The following is a 17,983-nucleotide window of genomic DNA, read 5'->3' as shown; positions in this document are numbered from 1 at the left end:
CGCCCTGTGGATCCCAGGCAGCACTGCCAGCTGGTTTCAGGGGAACCCCGGGAGTGCGGTTCCCAAGCAGCAGGCCCGACGTCTTGAGGCCCCTTCCCGGCATACAGAGCCTCAGGCCCTTCTCAGAACTGAGTGATCCCGGATTTCACCAGCCCTTAGGTGAGGTCCAGGACAGCTTAGGCAAGGACACGGTACTGGTTTCTCCCTACAGATAAGGGCAGAGCTTGACCCCTGAACTTAGGGAAAGTGACAGGCAGTGTTGTTGAAACATGAACTCTGCCTCATCTTCTCCTGAGTAGGACATCCCTCAGATGTCGCAGGCGCCCCCCTCCGGCGTCTCAGCGCTAGGCTGTGTTATTTTGTTTCTTTGCCTTCCACGACAGACGCCAGTGATTTCGATCACGCTGGTAAACACCCTGTCCTGAACACTCTAATTGCCTGGGAACGGCGTTAAAGACGCAATCACTAGAGGTGTGGAGTTGAGCATGCATGATGAAGGAGGCTGGAGCCTGGCTATGACTGACAAGAATAGAGATAATCACCCATCCAGTTTCCCAGACAACCTTCTTTCCAACGTCTGGACTCAGCCTAAAAGATCGCAAGAGCCAAGAGTCCAGAGAAATCACCACAGCCGGGTTCCAGCGCCCTCTTGAGGAGCCAGGTATCCAGCGAGTTTCCGAGAACAGTTTTTAAACAGGGGGGCACCAGCCAACATCTCTTAACATCCTTGTCCTTCATGGTGTCTGTAAGTACTCCAAAACATCCCTCCTGCCTCCTGGACTTCACTGGTCTCACTCACGACTTGGACCATTTTAATTGTGTGTACAGTTTTTCAGGACGAAGAACTCTTTAAATAATGCATATGTCTTCATCTCACAGGCTACTTAGAGGACTGTAAAATATAAAAGTGCAACTTGTTTCATCCTTGGTTCCACTTCCTGAATATTCTTTCAGGACCTCCCTTCAGGGACAGCCCGGAATAAGACCCACATGGCCTTTTCTTGGCTAGACCCTTGCTTACACTCTAACCACAGGGAACTCCCAAGCACTTTCAGTTCTAGGGATTGCCTCTAAAAGCCCAGGGAACACCTGTTTCTGCTTTCCCACGGGGATTGCTGGTTACCTGTTTTGTTTTGTTTTTGTTTTTGTTTTTTTTAATCTCGTTATATGTACCTATGGAAGACAAGCTTAGAGAGAGGTCTGACCAGCCCTCTGCAGTTTGCACCTCAGACACTTAGATCTGGGATGAGCAGACTCATCAAAGACTGCACTGTCTTAAATGGTGTGTTTAGGATGAATCATTGGAAGGAATGATATAATTTTAAGGTTTGTCTCCTACGGGAAAGTTGGATTTTATGTGTAACAAGAGTGTTGGTATCAGATTTTGTTTACCTAGTTTGGTACTCAAGCGAATTTCTCTGTTATTTACATTCAAAAGACCCTTCAAGAATATGCAGAAGGGAAATGCTCTCTCTTGAAAGAGGGAAACCAAGTCCCTCTCTGATTTTGGTGAATGAGAATTGGTTCCCTAGTTCTTGGGAATGTAGGAAAATTAAGATAATTTTTGAGTATTAGTTGAGAAAGTTTATCTAGAAGCTGTGTGTCTTGTGTGTAAGTAACAGCAAATTGGTCAAAATAAAGCTTTCCATCAGTCATGCCTTTGAACCATTAGCCTCTGATGTGTCTTCAGAAGGATCTGGAATTTATTCATAGTCTATAAATTTCTGGGTAACACTCTACAGGAATTTCATTAAAATTTAATTCTTGTATGAGTGCTCTGTAATTTTTCAAAAATAGCGTTTTAAGATGGAGTGACATTTAAATTGCACAGGGTGATGGATAAAGGAGAGGGTGGAACTTTGACCACAGATGCTAAGCACCATCACCTTAACTTGAAATTCGGTCTTCACTAGCACAGTAATAGCACAGATCAGAGGGAGGCTCAGGTAGCTTTCTGTTCATTGCATCATGCCTTCCTGAGAGGGGCCTGTGTGTCTTCTGTGGTCTCTGGATGCTAGTGGAAAAACACAGGTAAGGATATTATTTTGTCCCCTCCCTCACATCCAGGTACAGACTGGCAACCTAGTTTGCACAAAGAGAACTCAGTATCAGTGTCAACTCTGGCTTCCTAGGTTTCTGGTTATCACTGTATCACCTCCAGGCCATGATTAGTTTGTGAGATTTGGGAGTCCAGACAGTATGTCTAATACCTGTCATTTATGTCTTAGGTAATACATAGAATAAATAAATAAACAAGTCATGCAGGAGTAGAATTTATAATTCCATGTTAATTCTTACAGTCTATGTAAACTACGCTGTCTGGCTTTACCACTTCTAATATTTTAAAATGTGGATTTGGTTTTATTTAATTTAGTATAATTGAAAATGTGGTTTTTATGCTTTTTCAAGAAATGCAGGAATTTTCTAATCAACTGCAGGCTTCAGTCTAAAATAAAAGCTGAAACATTCTGTGTGATGAATGTATATTGTGTTTTAAAAAAGCCAACAAAGAAAAGAAAACAAAAATCAACCAAGCAATAATGACAAAAAACAAAACCGGGACTCTTACCCCACATAATGAACTTGCATCCCATGGTCAGAAAGGCAAAACAAGCGTGATCAAGAGACAAGAGACTAGAGAAGGATTGCCTGAAGCAGGTGAGAAGAGCTTGAAAAATGATGCAAGACCATGCCTTTACTGGGCAAGGGAGTATAGGGAATTTATCTGGAAAACCTGTACATATTGCTCTGGGAAAGCACTTCAGGACAAGTTAGATAGATGCTACTGAGCATGCTCAGAAGCTCATAGTTCAAGAGGGAAAATGGAGGCAGGAATACATCTGGGCACATTCAACTTGCATAGCAGATATGTGATGGACAATATTCCTGGCTATGCTCAGTTTGCATCATGGATGGTGGGTGGTCAGCCTTGCAGTTGTACTACAGTTCTGAATCATAACTAAAGTACATGGGATGTTCCATGAAATCTCTTTTCCAAGTAGGTTTTAGCTATGGCCAAAGACATGGACACTTGGAATGTGAGTTAATGCAGGAACCACCACATCAAATGATTACCAGTCACTTAACTTGCAAAGTTTTGAAAATATTGTCTTTATGGAAAAATCAGGCAAACAATCAAAGAAAAAGTGATATGAAATAAAGATTTAAATCCTCACATATATCTTTTAATTTGATTCTTATGAACAGGATACAAAGCTTGGCCCAGGATTCCAGAACTTATATTGACCATAGAAAGGATAATAAACTTTTACCATACAACCATAAATTTCCTTTCTTAAAAATTTGAGCAACCATGGGGAAGGTGAGAAGGAAGGGACTGCTAAGTTATTAGCAAGCATATGTCATTCCATTAACAGTATACACAGATATGGCCCAAATATGTGCATGGCAGAGAGCCTCACTGAAACCCCTCCTTTTTCCAGCAACTTGCCTTAAGAAGGAACCTTAACCTACCATGGACAGTGTTATAGATTGAAGATCAAGTGTTCTCCATAGACCCATGGGTTTGAACTCTTGGTCATTGGTGGTAATGTTTGGGAGGTGATGGAAACCTTTGAGATAAGGATTCTGAACGGCAGAAATCAGACTCTGAGAGACACAGGTACAGTTCTCTGCTTCCTGCCTGCTCTGATGTAAGAAGCCACCTTATGCTCCCACCAGTAGGGGCTGACTGAACCACTGCTACCACCATGCCATCCTGACCAAGAAGTAGTGTGGGAAGTCCTTCTGTATATGTGTTGTTTTCATTGGTTAATAAATAAAGAAGTTTTTTTCTTTGGCCTGTGATGGGGCAGAGTAGAGTTAGGCAGGGAAAACTAAACTGAATGTTGCGAGAAAGAAGATGGAGTCGCAAGATGCCATGTAGCCACTGCCAGAGACAGACGTGATAGAACCTTGCAGGTAAGCCACAGCCAATGTGACAATACACAGATTAATATAGATGGGTTAATTTAGTTTGTAAGAGCTAGCCAATAATAAACTAGAGCTAATAAACCAAGCAATGATTTAAATAATATAGTTTCTGTATGATTATTTTGGGTCTAGGCAGCCGGGAGCAAATGAGCAATCTCCACCAACAATGATGGACTAAATTCTTTGGATGAGTCAAAATAAAACCTTGCTTCTTTAAATGGTATTGACTATACATTCCATATAGTGACAGGAAGTACCTAATCTTATTTTATTTTGGCAAAGATATATTGGGTTGCAATGGTAATTTGCTGTAGTAAGATTAAATAATAAACTCCAGAAAGAGTTGGTGTATTTGAATTATTTCATAGACCAGGAAAGGTACACATGCTGTTTTGTCACAGAGGGTGATAACTGTAGTAGGCCCCTGAACTAGAGCTATGCCATCTCATCAAAGTAGTCCTAAGACTACCCCAAGTACTAAAGCTGTCTTGGATAAAATTGGTTTCTGGAACAGCCCTAAATTCTTAAACCATGTGACCCTAAACTAGAGGTTAACTACCTGACCATCAAACTGTAACCTCTCCTCTTTTGTAAACAACATTTGCTTTCTATAAGCATCACGTTTGCTTTTTTCTTCCCCTTTAAAACTCAAACCAACTGGCAATTGGGGCTGCTTCCTGCTAATCTGCCCAGGACAACCCCACTGGTGGTAAATAAAGGCTCCATTCAACTTGTTCGGGCCTCTCAGGAGTTCTTTTCTTCTAGTATCTTTTAATAATAACAATGATAATGAAGTTCAATAATCAGACTTAATGCTGGGGTGTTGTCCACTGATAGAGTGCTTACCTAGGATCATGGGGACCCCTGATTTTGGTCCCAAATAGAGGAGGGAGGAAGGGAGGTTATAAATAAAATGACAGTCTTAACTCAATCTTGCAAAGCATATGAAGTTGTTTATATACAAAAATAAAAGTATATTGTCCAAAACACACCTCTTGGTCAATTGCAAAGGCCCCTCACACTGTAGCCCCTAGACCCCATACCTATGGAGGTATGCTCCAGCTAAACAGAATGCGAGGCTGTTCTGTTTCATGTGGAATACAGATATCAATGCATGATACTCTCCTTGGTGTCTGTTTATATCATATCTCATGAGATTACCCAGCAACATCTCATCAATTAAAAGGACAATAGCAAAAGATAGGCAAAAAGAAGAAAAGACAACATGATGTATTCCAGAAACTATCAAATGGATAGAGTATGTGCATGCACAATGCAGATCACCTTCCTCTTGTGACAGACACTGCCCTGGAGCAAGAGCATTTCACACTCCCCAGAGTGTTCCTGGCTACACGACTGCATCCAGACCAGTGTTCTAGCAGGACACAGCCAAGACATCACTTTGTGAAATCCATATCTAACAGAGAAGTAGTGCCTAGGTCACCCTGCCTTTATTCTAAGAGTCCTGAAGAGCAGTCTCATTGACCACAGTAATCAGCCAGCTGCATACTGCAGGGGCACAGGTGGAGCTCTGTATTCAATTGTGTATGTCCAATACGGTGGGCTTTAGGCTCTGTGCAGCTGGTCTATGAAAGGAGGAAAGCCACAGGGTCTCTAGTCGCTGTACCTTACAACTTTCTCTGCAAAACGTACCGTGGGGGCCACCTAAACATCTGCCTAGCCTTGAGTGGCTACACCAACCAGCCCTTTTTACTGCATTGTGGCTGCTCACAATGAGTGTCCAAGAGATGGCTGCTTCCTGGAGCAGTTGGGCTTCTTCAATTCACTGCCCAACCAACAGTAAGGGAGAAAAACTGATAGCCGTCAACCTGGACCGGATTCAGCACTGGATTGGCTGTGGGGCTCACCTCTCTAAGCCTGTGGAGAAACTTCTGGGTCTTTCTGATTTTTACCCTCTGCATCCGATGATCACAAATGCTGAGAGACTTCGGAGGAAGAGAGCTCAAGAAGTTGTCTTAGCAGAAAACAGAATCAGAGCCTGGAGATATAGAAACAAGCCGACGTCAGTGCACATGTTGTGGATATAGGGTCAAGGGGCTTTCACAACTCTTGTGTAGAGCTTTGTGTTGGGCTTGAGGATCAATAAATGGAGTTTTTCAAGTAAAGAAAAAAGAAACTCATGTGTTTTGCTGTGTAACATTTCCTTGTTTTGTTTTTTATCCTCTGAAGCCTCTGCTTTATCAGAGGGAGGGACAGCATTTTATCCTACCTTTACCTATATTAATTTTCCCAATAGGCTAACCTTACTATATTTATTAAAACCCCTCAATCATCAAATTCTTTTTAAATCGACATTGTAATTGTAGAAAATCATTGTTTCAGTTAAACAGTACAGTTTAGGTGCAAATCACCTTCATAACAATACACAAGTAAAAAAATGCTCAGTAGAATGGGAAATTTCCATGTGATAATCTCACTACATTAAAGGCAGTGGGGATCCTTCCACACCCATTCACACCATGTCAGATACCAGAGAAAAACTACAGCAGCAAACATGCAAAGACACAGCAGTAGCAACAAGCATTCTTGGATCAAGGCTCTTGGGGTCTTGCCTATTCAAGATTCACCCATCAGAACTCTGCTTTCTGGTGGAACAACCCTCTGATGTCAATTGCCAACTGCTCCTCCTCTGCCTTGGTCAATGGTAATCCTGATCTGATTGGCCAGTGCTTCTATCCATCAGGAGATCAGATGTCATCTGGACCCAAGCTACTGCCAAGGGCCATGTCTGGGTCTATAGTTTGGCTGTATCTAGAGTCTGTGTTGATGCCTGTGGCCTCTGTCACCTCTGAGGACCATAGAAACCATGCTTGATGAAATTAGAGGGCCATGCTGAGCCAGCCCTGTCCTTCAGTGACCCTGGAAAAGCTGGCCCTGCCTCTTTCTGGACACGGCAACAAGAAAGCTGACCCTGACCTGCATGGCAAAGCAGGCCCCTGCACGAAAAAGAGGTGGACCCACCGCTCACCATAGGTGAGGGAGGACTGACCTTATGACATGTGTAGGGGAGCTGGCTCCACCCCCTCACCTGAGGCAGATGGTCCCGGTGACCTGCAATGACCTGCTCAACTACCACGCAGGCCTACCGCAGGCCCTTTGGTTGAACCACCCTGACATCTACGCCATCTAGAACCTGCTGAAGCTCATGAAGGACTTTTTGCCAGCTGCAACTTGTCTTGGTGATTGGACACTTTACTCAAATGACTCTTCTTACCTGTGAGAGTATAAATTGTCTGATGCTCTGAAAGAAGTTGGCTACTGTATGGGATTTTAGTTTACCTCCTTTATCTGCTCCTTTCTCTAGAAAGGTATAAATACCCGTGTAAACTTCATTTTATAGCAATCAACTAAAATCTCTTTTATATTACATACACTTGGATCTAAAGTGTGAATCAATACTGTTTGTTTAGACACCAGGCAGAAGCTTTTCTTGACTGTAAAATCGTTTAAAATCACATGAGATTATTTTTCCTTCTTGGTGTGTTTCAAAGCTTCATTTTTTTCTTTTAAAAATTTACCCAAATAAATATTGTTTGTGAATATATTTTATACTAAGTAAATGAGCAAGAAAACTGGTTTATTAATTCTGTTTGCTTTCTCAGCAGGGTGAGCTAAACTCCTGAAGATATCAACATGAGTTACTCATTTACTTTCTTTTGTTTAAGGTTTCTGTGAAAAGTGGAGCTGCCTAACATCTTAAGGATGAATTACATAAAAATATCAAACTCTGAAACTACAGCAATGCTAGATTAAAAAAAGATAAAGCAGAAACTAAACATAAAAGTCAGAAAGAAGAACCATGATGCACTTATAATGGGCATATTTATTCATATATTTTATTTTTAGCTGCTTTTTAGGATATGCCCAGATGTGAAATCATTCCTTCACCTCACATCTAAGCTGCCAACTGCCCCCTCTCCTCCTGTAGAATGGAAGGTTTGTCTTTCCAACCAAACACCCACTGCATTACCTGCATGTGTGTCTCAATTCCTTCCTTGTCACCATGTAAAGGCTTGTCATTTATCTATTTGCTTGTTTGCTATCTCTCTTCTCATCATAGCCACCTTGTACTTCATAATGATCACGACCATTCAAGCATCCTAAGATTAGCTCAAACTACTAAAAGGAGAGGAGTTACATTAAACTCTTCTTTGTGAATAAAAAGCTATTAAAAATTAGAAAAGTCACCCACTAAAGAAACTAGACAGGAAAATACCAAATAATCCAATTTAAAAATGGGTTACAGATCTAAACAGAGAATTCTCAACAGAAAAATTTCAAATGGCTGAAGTACATTTAAGGAATTTCTCAACATCTTTAGTCATTAGGGAAATGCTAATCAAAATGACTTTGAGATGCCATCTTACATCTGTCAGAATGGCTAAGTTCAAAAACACTGAGGACAGCTTATGTTGGAGAGGATGTGGAGTATTTTATGCAATACAGTTACATATTTATGTGTTTATATACTTATTTGTATATCTACATACATATATTTATTTATTAATAAATCTGCATTTGTCTGTATTAGTGTGTGTGCATCTTGGGTATGAATTCTTCCCAGTAGATGACAGAAGTGTGCACTGGCCGCCAGTGTGGATGTAGGTTCATGTGTGCACATGGGACTCTGCTTTCCCTCAGTTTTGTGTGCTATATACCTTTGTATTCATATAGTTATACATTGGTGCCCCTGGCTCATCAGCTATTTATTTTCATCTGCTGTTTGAGTTTTATAGTTATTTTGTGATTAGATCTCACTCCTCCTGTCTCATCACTTGAGTGTTGAGATTACAGGCACCACTCCCTCTTAGCTTCTGGGGGCCATTTTCATTCAAACCACCACATTGTTTAAAGGCCTCCCATAAAACTCTAAGCAGCAAATGCTATGGAAGTACTAAGAAAAAGTGTAAACATTAAAAAATAGAAGTTAAAATACCTTTCTAATGCTGTGAAAATTATCTCCAATTTTGGGGAATATAGATGTCATGAAATCGTCATTAATATTTATTCAGTAAGTAATAAAGAAAAATGAATTATTTTAAGAAGATTATATTACTAAGGTACCATTAAGTTACCAGTCTCCTGCACACCTTGGCACACAATCACCTTCTTCTCCACTTTGTAAGTACTCAGTGGATCACTAGGTGGCACCAAGAGCTCAGCTATGTAGCACTCAGGTTTTTGCAACAGGCTTTTGAGAGTCGCTGGAAAAGGTGTCAAGGGAAACTGCATTGAAGGTGTTAGGAGCTACAAAGATTAGAAGAAGCTCATCTAATGTATGTTTAGGCTTCAGTGCTGGGTGTGATTTCTAAATAAGAGTCTCTATCATAATATATGAAAAATATTTATCCAAATTATGAATTTAAGATGTTATCAACGGGGCCAGGAAGATGGCTCAGCTAAGAAAGGTGCTTGGCAACAGGATTGGGATCCATTAGATCCCTTGCTTGAAGAAGAAAACTAAATTGTCCTCTGACTTCTACACAAGTGCTGACATGTGTGCACAAAGAGCAAAACAAAGTAAGTAAATAATGCAAAGAAAATTTGAAATATAGTATCAACCCATAAGGGAACACTTAACAATCAGTACCTGAAAATACGGTGGCAGATCAAATTTCCAGGTATCGGGGATGGAGAGGGCTCAGTGGTAAAGAGCATGCATTGGTTTTACAGAGGACCGGGTTTCAGATCCTGGGTCCACATTGGGAAACTCCCAACTGCTGTTAAAGTAACTCCAGCTCCAGGGAATGCCTCGGACCACAGACTTATGCTTTAAAAATACCAAAAACAAACACTTTTTCCTCATTTTTATTAGCTTTTTGGTACTATAAAATGTGTCTTGATTCCATTTTTCCCCTCCACCAACTCTTCTCAGATCCAGCCCACTTCTCTATCCACCCATCGTTGTGTTAAAAGTCATCCATCAAGTCCAAATTGTGCTGCCAAGATATTCTTGGATGTGTGGCCTTCCCCCAAAGCTTGGCGGACTTAGCAGAGGCCACACTCTATAGTACACTGCCTAAGTAACTGCTACGTGAAGGCTCTGCTTTCATGATTCACAGGGCACAGTGAACACACACTCTCAAGCCATAGCAATGCACTCAATAGAAGACCTTTCAGGATTTCTTTATATGTAAAAATAATTGAGATGCACCCAAACAAAGAGTATTTTCTCTCTAATTAGGGTGGAAAGACTCCCCACTCCTAATTAGTAGAACTCTCTGAATTGTGTAGATAGACTGTCGCTACCTTGTTGCTTTGTGACTCTCTGAAGGTCACTGTTAGTCAGGGTACCCCACTGCCCCCTCTGTGAACACAAAGTAAACCAAGGGCAAGAAATGATTCCGTTTCTCATATGATCACCACACAGTGGCTTCTAAGGGATTCTATCCCTGTGCAAATGAGTTAGGAGCCTTGTCCACTCCAAGTGTGTCTAAGGATGAGTGAAGCCAGTGTGTGTTGAATTCTTAATCACTCCTGACCAGGGGCAAATATGAGTGCATGATAAGGATTATAACACAATCTTTAGCTAGTTTTTCAAGCCTTAAGCTTTTTCAGTGTGTCACCACATGCATCTCATAAAAGCTCTCTAGTTCACCATTTTCTACAGAGGCCCTAGATTGATTACTACCCTGTCCTTGCATATGACAGATAATGACAGTGAGCAAAATGTTAAGGTGAAATTATAGCAATTCTTTGTTCTTAGGTGTTTCTTCCTGTTTATCACAATCCCAAGTAATTTCTAAATGTTACCTTGGGATGCAATCCTAAACTACAGTAAGGGATCCTATAGCTAGTCTATTACCAGAACCACGCAGAAAAGGAACACAGCACCACAAACTTCCTACATCCTACTTTGGAACAGAGATTATTTTGACCTAAAAGTAACTGAGAGATAAAAAACCAAAAAGAAGCTCTCTTACCCTCCCAGGCCTGCACAGAGGATGAATATATATTTCTGCCCATGTATTCTCGGGTCTGTCATACCAAGAGGAGAATTCCTTTAACCAGTAGAGATGACAACATTGCAGATACCGGGGACTCTGTTCTGTATAAACAAACCTTTCTGAAATGACCTTTATATTTCTTTAGTTTCCTTGTGTGTTCACCTTACTGATCTCCCCGATCTAAGCCCCTTTTTCTTTGTCTAACCACTTATATATAATTTATCATCCTGTGTCAAAATGACATATAAGTGCCTCTTCTCACTTATTTATTGTTAAATGTTGGAATGCATGCAAAATAATTTTTGTTCTATTTATCCTTCCTTTTCAAGTACAGGACCCAGACATTTGACTTCACAAGGATTATTTCCTGTCCTGTAGTCGGACTTCTAGAAGCCCTGATTATTCCTCTGATTAGCCAGGAAAGTAAAAGTCTTTACTAACCGACTTGAAATAAGCAGATCAAAATGAGAAACACACACCTTTCTTAATTTCTGCCTCTCCTGTCGATTTAAAATAATACATAACCTCTATCCATCACAAAGTGTGTTCCATTTCTGGCTAGCTACCCCAGCTTCCCCAGGCTAATGGATCCCACTCAGAGTAAGCCTAGTAAGAGTAAGCCTTAATCCACTCCAAAGCTTTCCCGCTCCTTCCCATGACTAGGTTGCTTCCAAAACTCAGGTGCACATGGCTGCCTCCTTGCTACAGGAAACTTAGGATATCATCTTCGTTTGTTACCTGCCTATACTTCTACATGTATCCTCCTTTATGAAAGGGTTTTGAGGACTGAATATGGCTTGCTTATCTGACTTTTAAAAAAATATAACCTAATCTCACAAAGTATTATTTTGTAATAAACATATTTACCTAAATCAAGAAGCTAGTTAGCGTGCATTTTAGCAGGACAATTAGTTAAATGCATTTTGATAAAGCTCAACATAATGTCTTGTGATATGCATACATTGCAATTTGATTACCACAGCTGAACTTATTAATATGTCTGAGCACGTGTGTTGGTGAGACCTGTCAAAAAATATAGTCTCTTAACAATTTTCATCTATATAATGTATTAGCTGCAGTGACCAGGTTATGCAATAAATCTTGACAATTTATTCATGGTGTCTACCTGAAACTCAGGAGCATTAAGATTTTTAGTCATTCCCTAGAAATAAAACATTTTTGTAATGACATTAAAGTCACTGAGGTCAAAGTAGTTCTGAAACTAAACTGTCTTTGCTTTATTTTTATTTTTTTATTTTTTTATTTTTATTTTTTTTGGTTTTTTCAAGACAGGGTTTTTCTGTAGCTTTGGAGCCTGTCCTGGAACTCCCTTTGTAGACCAGGCTGGCCTCGAACTCCCAGAGATGTGCCTGCCTCTGCCTCCTAAGTGCTGGGATTAAAGGCGTGCACCACCACCGCCCGTGTCTTTGCTTTAACTAGAACATTTTTCAGCTCAAAATTAACTGCTTTGAGAACTATATTATTAGGTCCAGCCTCAGAGACACACGGAAGTCTGTGCAACTGTGGGACCTGGTAGGACAGAAACCTCTGTCAACCAAGAGTTGTTTCCTAAAGGCACTGGCTGACTCAGGTGAATACACAAATAAGAGTCCACATTGAACAGAATATTGTACTAACTCATCTGCATGTCAGTTTATTTGTTTCACATATTCTGACATCCTTAAATCTCTTTTGAAACCCTGACCCACTGTCAGAGACTGCAAGTCTGGCTGCTTAAGCAGGTAGGTTTACAGCAAAAACGGAAAAGCTTCTATAAGGCCAAGAATACCATAATTTGAAAAAAAGTAGGAGCCTATAGAATGGGAAATGGTTTTTACCATCTCTACCTCTGGTAGATGACTACTACACAAAATACAGAAAGAACTTAATAACGAGACAGGAAAAAACAAATGGCCCAATTAAAAGTGTGGTACAGATGTAAACAGGTAATTCTCAATAGAGGAAACACCAATGGCTGAGAAACAAGCAAATGTTCAATATCCATAGCCACTGGAGAAATCCAAATCAAAACTACTTTGAGATTCCATTTTACATCTGTTATAATTGCTAAGATTAATACCACAAGTGACAGCTCATGCAGGTGACTATGTGGAAGAAGGGGGATAGTCACCCATTGCTGATGAGAGTGTGAACTTATAAATCACTATAAAAATCAATATATGGTTCTTCACAAAGATGAGAATGGAGCTACCTCAAGATCCTGCTATTCCATCTCATTATATCTTGGGTTATATACCCAGAAGATGCTTTATCCTGCTACAAGGACTCTTGCTTGACTATGTTTATTTCTGCTCTATTTGTAATAGGCAGAAACCTAGACTGTGGTGTACTTACATAATATAGTATTGCTCAGCTGTCAAAAGATGATATCCTGAAATTTGCAGGCAAATGGATGGAACTAGAAAAAAAACCATCTTGTGTGAGGTAACCTAGACTCAGAAAGATTAATAAGGCATGTATTCACTTATATTTGGATTTAGCAATTAAATAAATGATAACCAAGATACAAAATATAGACCCCAAAAGATTAGTTGTGGAGGAAGTGACTAAGGAGGGCATATGACTTCCCTGGCAATGGGAAATAGAATAGATTTTATAGGTGGACTGTGGGCAGAGGAGGCATAGGGAGGAGAGGATCAGGTGGGAAGAGGTAGGGGAAATAGGGTTGAGAGAAGGAATGTAGAGAGAAACCTGGACTTGGCATTTGAGGGATGTAATGAAAATTTACTATAAAGGAAGCTTCCATGTATGTATGAAAGTAATCCTAATGAAGTCTCCAAATAATGGGGAGATGGAGTCCCAGCTGGCCATATCTTTTTACCAAATGAGGCTTACAGTACCATAACTGGGTTGCATTACATTTATTTGTTGGTCAAGGGGTTCCATGGAAATCCCCCAAATCCCAGACTATTGCCAATACTGTGGATTGGTCTCAGAAAACTTTTAGCAAGGCCCCATTTCTGAGGACAACACCCACACAACTCATTGAACATGGGGAATTCAAGCCAGGACCTACAAGGAGCCTTCCCCCTTACATTCTAGTGTCTTTGGTGCAGGAAGGTACTCTGCAGGCTACCAAAGGAGAAATGTGGACATGAACCCAGCCATAAAACCTTTAACCTACAATCTGTCCTGCCTGTAAAATATGCCAGAGCAATGGTGGCACAGAATTTGTGGGAGTAACCAACCAATGTCTGGTCTTACTTAAGGCCCATTGCAAGAGATGAAAACCACACCCAACACTGCTTGGATGACCAAGAACCAGAGACTAGAGTGCTTAGAAACTTAGGGTAAAAATACTACTGGTCTAAACCAAATAGAATTATATTTATATAGTCATTAATAAAATGACTCCTAATGATATTCTGCAATACTGATAGATCAGTGCCTTATTCAGTCACCATCAGAGAGGCTTCCTCCTCCTCCTCTAACAGATGGGAAACAGATGCATAGATCCACAGCCAGACGAGAGAGAGAGAGAGAGAGAGAGAGAGAGAGAGAGAGAGAGAGAGAGAGAGAGAGAGCGCTTGAACACACAGCTCTAAATAGGATAATAGGATGTCTCCATCAAATCCTTTCCCTCAAAGCTCAGGGAACACTGTGGAAGAGGGTGCAGACAGAGTGGACAAGGCAAAGCAAAGGACACCAGGACAAAGAGGCTCTCTCGTTGTTCAGATACTGGGGAGTCTTTTAATAGTTGAACAGTCTGGCTTCCCCAGCTTCAGTTCATTGTCAGAATTGGTTAATGTAAATAAATTTGTTCAACAGGTATTCTTAAAGGCAATTTTCTAAAATGTTTTATTTTTTTTTAATTTTATGTGTATGGGGATTTTGTATGGCTGACATTATGTGTGTGTGTGGTGCCCGAGCAGGCCAAAAGACATCAAATGTTCTGGAACTGGAGTTACAGATGGCTGTGAGCCTCCATGTGGGTACCAGGAAATGGAACCTGGGTCCTCTAGAAGAAAAGCCAGTGCACTTAACCTCTCCAGTCTTAGGGCAGTTCCTCCTTAAGGAGCTGAGTTAAATAGAAAACTTGCTTTCACTCAGAATGAATGAAATAATATACGCACAGCTTCCAAATTCTCAGGCATAACTCCGGTCTTTTAACCTAACATCAGAATTCAGTGATTAAAAAAAAAAAACACCTGAAGAGTATAAAAAAACAATTACTTTAGTAACTTCAATATATTAGAAAACACTAAGTGCCTAGTTCAAACCTGCTGAGCAATAAACAGCTTACCCAGGTCTCTAAAGCACCTCTATTGGTTTTTTTTTTGTCCTTTTCTACCACCCTCCCCCCTTCTCTTTTATGACCTTTCTTCTCTCTTTCTTTTGATTTTGGAGATGAAAATGAGGTCTTGCCTTTGCTGGCAAGTGCTCTACTGCTGAGCTGATTCCACTTCCCCAGCGTTCTTAACATAGGAAATGCGGACCTTCACGGTGCTTCTGTGTCATTCAGAATGGTGTATTTAATTTACAGTGCAGCCAACACTCTGCACTTAATGATGGAGATTACTGTTCCATAATGCTCTTCTGCTTCACCTTTGCAAACACTTCATTTCACTTAGCTAAATTGCTCAGCCATAGTTATTTCCTCAATTGCTCTTCAGGAGCTTTTAATTATGTACTTTTCTTGATAAATTAAATTCTATCTTATTAAGACTTACAGAGGTCAGATTCATATCAATTTATGCAGAACACGTGTGCCCTGGTAAAATACCTGCTTTGTCAGGACTATCTAAAATGTTGGTATTTCATTTTACAATAAACTGGAAAAGCAAGCAAATTATCCACGTTTCATCTATCTGTCTGTCTGTTTGTACACCCATCCACTCATCTATCTATCTATCTATCTATCTATCTATCTATCTATCTATCTATCTATCTATCTATCCATCATCTATCTATCTATCTATCTATCTATCTATCTATCTATCTACCATATATCATCATTTATCTATTATCTATCTGCATACTTTATCTTCAATATATCATCATCTATCTATCATCCATCTGCAGACTTTATCTATTTACCTATCAATCATTATTTATTATTCTGTATTTTGTCAACCTGAAACCAACTGGAGTCATTCATTATAGTTTGTTATGATACAGTGTATCAATCCATCCTACTGAGAAAAGAATAGTACCAGGAGCAAAGGTCACATTGCATGGACAGTCAAGTTCCAGAGGGTGAGGAGTAAGTGGAGTTGGGCTATAATATAAGGCTTCTCCTTAGTGACCCACATTGTCCAGGTCAGCTCACCTCTCTGACTCTCTGTCTCTGTCTCTGTTTCTGTCTCTCTCTTTATTCTCTCTCTCTCTCTCTCTCTCTCTCTCTTTCTATATATATATATATACACACACATATATATGTATTCTATGTATATGTATAACTAATAACATATAAATAATAAATTATATATACACAATTCTTTTTTATTCTTTGGGAGTTTTACAACATGAACCCCAATATCACTGACCTCCCACTCCCTCCACCCCCTTACTACTGTGGCATCCTCGCCCAAGAAAACCTCCCAAAATTGTTTTAAAACAAATAAACAACAAAACCCAGCCTCTCTCATCCATCTTTCCGATCTGTAACACCTTTTCATTCATCCTAAAATTAGTGGGCAGGAGTAGTAAAGAGAAAGGGTGTTTTTAACTATCTCAAATTAATCCCCTAAAGTACTAATTAATTATGAAGGGTACGGTACAATTCATGTCATTTTCATCTTACAGCTCCATAAACAAATGACTATGAACTTTATGGTTTGATATAACATCTATTTATTGTCAATTTCTCTGGACCAAGAAGGACCCTCTGCTTAGAATCTCACAGACAGGAATCAAGGTGCTGTCAGTTTCCGTTTTTATTTGCAGCTCAGTGTTGTCGTGTAAACTCAGGTAGTATGTAAGCAGAATAAGTTCCTTGTTTGTGTGATAGAGTGACTCCTCCTCTGTGCTCTTATGCTGGCTATCATTTAAGGTGTTGTCACGTCCTAGACAGCACCCCAGTTCCCTGACATGGAAGAGGAAAAGTGTTCATCACAACTTGCAGTTTGCTCCTCCAAGGCCAGCAGCGAAGTGTCTCTCACTTGGAACTGAGTTCCCTTCTTTTGCTAGCTCTTTACATTAGTTCAGACTAACATAGAAGCAGTCTTTTTTTTTTTCTTAATTGCCCCCTTAATTGTCAGTGCTCTTTTTGAGAAGGTGTGTGAATTCTAGGAGCTAAAGGGTTAGATATCAGCCTTCCTGCTGTGGTTTTACGTGAGGCAGGCAAAGGCAGATAGAGAGACGACCTGCCACAGAATTAATAAGCAATCCACTCAAAAGAGGGGAGGAAAAAAAGGGGTCACCACACACCGGGAGAACACAAAGTATGCTGAGTACAGTGCATGCCGTTGGTTTAGGCAGCTGTAGGTCAGTTTGATTCAAAATGATCAGAGCTCAGAATTGTTTGAACACAGAAGGAAAGCTCCAAATTTAAACAGAGGCAATCTAAATAACCCCAAGGCAAGGCTGGTTTCTTTTATGTGTCACCGGCTCAGGGCACTGCTCATGGAGAAAAATAGGAGACCGTTGGAACAAAACAGGAAGGAATACAAACCATGGAGCACCCTCCATGCCAGAGTACAGAGTTGAACCTACGTCATGATGACCAAGGGTGAAAGAGTTGTCTGAGGGTGCAGCAAACTGACATTTTTAGCCAAGAAATCATTGTGCTGAAGGACCATACCAGCAAGCTGGGCAGGGTAGAGAGGATTCCCGAACCTCATTCGGTTCTGAAGTCGGGTTGAGTTGGTTGTTGATGGCTCTTCATTTTTGCCATAGTCTAGAGTCCATAAGTCAAGAACCAAGTCTAGCACAGCTAGGCGGACTGTAGGAAGTCCTGTCAAGGAAGTAGTCATAGACTTCATGACTCAACGCTATGAGACCTGAAAATAGTGATAAAGACTTATGCTCACTGCGATATGGCTGGCAGGAGGCTCGGGTACTGCTTCCTTGGCCTGCCATGATTCTCTAAGAACTGAGTACTGGCAGCAAATACATCAGCT

At 40.4% G+C, this 17,983-nt stretch overlaps 1 pseudogene; it reads left to right on the top strand.

The window, feature by feature from the left end:
* Nucleotides 1-2,540: 2,540 nt before the first annotated feature.
* LOC130888251 (28S ribosomal protein S16, mitochondrial-like) lies at nt 2,541-6,030 on the top strand (annotated as a pseudogene).
* The last annotated feature ends 11,953 nt before the right edge of the window (nt 6,031-17,983 follow it).

Source organism: Chionomys nivalis, chromosome 16 (genome assembly GCF_950005125.1).
Source record: "Chionomys nivalis chromosome 16, mChiNiv1.1, whole genome shotgun sequence".
Taxonomy (NCBI): Eukaryota; Metazoa; Chordata; class Mammalia; order Rodentia; family Cricetidae; genus Chionomys; species Chionomys nivalis.
Note: the sequence above shows the minus strand (reverse complement) of the source record. Positions and strands in the feature narration are given on the sequence as shown.